We start from the raw sequence: 3,126 nt of genomic DNA, 5'->3' as shown, positions 1-3,126 counted from the left end.
TGATCTCATTGAAACTGACAAAATTCTTACAGGGCGTGATAGTGTGGGTGTCGACAGGATGTTTGCCCTGGTTGGTGAGTCTAAGACCAGGGGACATAGACTCAGAATAAGGAGTAGGCCATTTAAAACTGAGATAGGGTTGAATTTCTACACTCAGACGGTGGTGAGTCATTGGAGTTCTGTACCCCAGAGAGCTGTGGCAGCTCAATCATTGAGCATGTTCAAGACAGAAATTGATAGAAATCTTGATACTCATGACATCAAGGGATATGGGGATAGCAGGGGAAAGGGGCATTGAGGTAGATAATCAGCCATGATCTAATTGAATGGTAGAGCAGGCTCAACGGGCTGAATGGCCTCCTCCGATGTTCCTCTGTTCCTAAGAGAGTTGGCACCAGCGCGCAGCCCTGCTTTACCCCACTGCTGATCTTGAAAGTGTGTGATGTTGCTCCATTGTAACTGATGGAACTGTGCATGTTCTCGTGGAAAGAAGAAATGACGCCCAAGTGTTCAGGAGGGCAGGCAATGTTCCATCGCAGTTTGAAGAATCCGTCTCTGCTAACAAGATCAAAGGCCTTGGTGATGTCTTCCAGCACATGTATGCCTCTGTGGTGCAATGGATAGCGTGTTGGACTTTTAAATAATGATTTTAAAAAATATTCAAAGGTTGTGGGTTCAAATCCCACCAGAGTCAGATTTTGGACCAGAGACAGAGGAACACGACGGAACAGAGAGTTCAGAAATGCGTCAAAAGCACAGACTCTGAGACAGAGCAAGAGAGAGAGAAGCACAGCAAGAGTGACATCACAATGGAGAGTGAGAGCAAGGAAACAGAGAGCTGCTGGGGTGAGTTTGCAGGATTTGGTTCTTGCTTCGGTGCAGTGGAAGGAGCTGTTTGGTGAGGATCTGGTAAGCTGTGACATCACAGGCAGGCAGGTAGTTGATTGGTTTGGAAGAAGCTACCTGTTTGATGAGTATCTGGTAAGTGATTAAGTTCCATTTTAGTCCTAACGTTTAAAATAGTAAACAAACTAGTAGTAAGCTTAATAAAACAGACAGTAAAATAAATAATTGAATCAAATATTTAAGTAGTTAATTGAAACACGTTAAGGATGACAGGACAGGTGATGTGTCACAGCTGCAGCATGTGGGAGTTCCTGGATGCCAGTGTGATCCAGGGCAAACACGGCTGCAGTAAGTGTTTGCGGCTCAAAGAGGGAGAAAAAAGGAATGTAGTGGTAGTAGGGGACAGTATAGTAAGGTGGATTGATTCTGTTCTCTGCAGCAAAGAGCAAGCGTCCAGACGGCTGTGTTGCCTGCCGGTGTTAGGATTAAGGACATCTGCTCAGGGCTGGAGTGAAACATACAATGGGAGGGGGAGGATCCAGTCATCGTGGTCCATGTCGGTACCAACGACATAGGCAGGACAAGGATAGAGGTTCTGCAAAGTCAGTATGAGGAACTAGGCAGCAAATTAAGAAGCAGAACCTCAAAGGTAATCATCTCTGGATTATTACCTGAGCCATGTGCAAATTGGCAGAGGACAAATAAGATTAGAGAAATTTATGCACAGCTCAAAGACTGGTGTGGTAGTAGTGGGTTCTGGTTCGTGGGGCATTGGCACCAGTACTGGGGAAAGAGGTGGCTGTCCCGTTGGGACGGTCTGCACCTGAACCGTGCTGGGACCGGTGTTCTAGCGAACCACATAACTAGGGAAGTAGAGACAGTTTTAAACTGAATAGTGGGGGCAAGGAATCAAATTTGGGAAGATATGGTGAATCAAGGAGTAGAGACAAGGCAAGAGAGAAAGGTATAAATATGGGAAATGATAAAGAGACTGTGACAGGAAGGGACAGAATGTACAAATCAAAGAGTAAATCAACAAATAAGGCGAGAGGTGACAAAAATAATAAAAGGACAAAACTAAATGCTCTGTATCTGAATGCATGGAGCATTCAAAACAAAACAAATGAACTGACAGCACAAATAGAATAAATAAGTACTATCTGATAGTCATTACAGAGACATGGCTGCAGGGCGACATAGATTGGGATGTGAATATTGGAGGTTACATGGCATTTTGGAAGGACAGGAAGCAAGGAAAAGGTGGCGGGGTAGCTCTGTTAATTAATGATGGTATTAGCGCAATAGAGAGGGATGACCTGAGTTCTGGAGATCACGATGTCGAAGCAGTTTGGGCAGAGATGAGAAATCATAAAGGCAAGAAGTCACTTGTGGGAGCGGTGTACAGGCCACCTAACATTAACCACACTGTCGGATGGGGTAGAAAGGAAGAAATAATGGCAGCTTTTCAGAAATGTACAGTGATAATTATCGGGGGTTTTAATCGACATATAGACTGGAAAATTCAGATGGGCAGAGGTAGCCTAGATGAGGAGTACATAGAATGTTTTTGGGATAATTTCTTGGAATAATACATTCTGGAGCCAACCAGAGAGCAGGCTATACTAGACCTGGCATTGTGCAACGAGATAGGGTTAATTAATGATCTCATAGTTAAGGTGCCTCTAGGTAGTAGCAATCATAATATGATTGAATTTTACATTCAGTTTGAGGGAGAGAAGAGTGGGTCCCAGACTAGTATTTTAAACATAAATAAGGGCCTTTTGGCTAAGATCAAGTGTAGTATCTGTTCTTATCAGTGCTTATTTGGAAGAGAAGAAACCATGATCAGTGGCTTTTGATCCTGGGTAGGTTTTGAGTAAAATGGCTATAACCAATCTTTGCGCTTGAGGCCAGGGAGTGTGGAACACCGTTCGGGTGGTGGTGAAGGACAAGGAAGGAGATGCACTGGTCGATCGCACCTTCTTCATCAAGAAAATTCTCATCGATTGCTGTGGATTTCAAGCTTCGGACATCTTCTGCCTGCAGGATTTCCCCAGCAGTGGGTATTTCGACGTGACGTTCAAGAATGTGGCGGGATGCATCAAGTTCCTGAAGGCATTCAAGGAGAAAGGGGACCGGGCGCCGTTGTCGATCCTCACAGTGGAGGCACTCTTCACAACGTGACCGGGTGGTGACGATTCACCTCTACAACCCCCATGTTCCGGTGGTGGATGTACTCACCTTTCTCGCCAGGTACGTCGAGGTGGCCGGCAGCAGCAC

At 45.2% G+C, this 3,126-nt stretch overlaps 1 non-coding gene across 1 annotated transcript; it reads left to right on the top strand.

Annotated features, from left to right (window-relative positions):
• Positions 1-602: 602 nt before the first annotated feature.
• trnak-uuu (transfer RNA lysine (anticodon UUU)) lies at positions 603-694 on the top strand. The gene is given in 2 exon segments: positions 603-639; positions 659-694. It is a non-coding gene; the product is annotated as a tRNA-Lys (tRNA).
• The last annotated feature ends 2,432 nt before the right edge of the window (positions 695-3,126 follow it).

Source organism: Heterodontus francisci, unplaced genomic scaffold (genome assembly GCF_036365525.1).
Source record: "Heterodontus francisci isolate sHetFra1 unplaced genomic scaffold, sHetFra1.hap1 HAP1_SCAFFOLD_102, whole genome shotgun sequence".
Taxonomy (NCBI): Eukaryota; Metazoa; Chordata; class Chondrichthyes; order Heterodontiformes; family Heterodontidae; genus Heterodontus; species Heterodontus francisci.
This window is presented reverse-complemented; position numbering and strand designations above follow the sequence as displayed.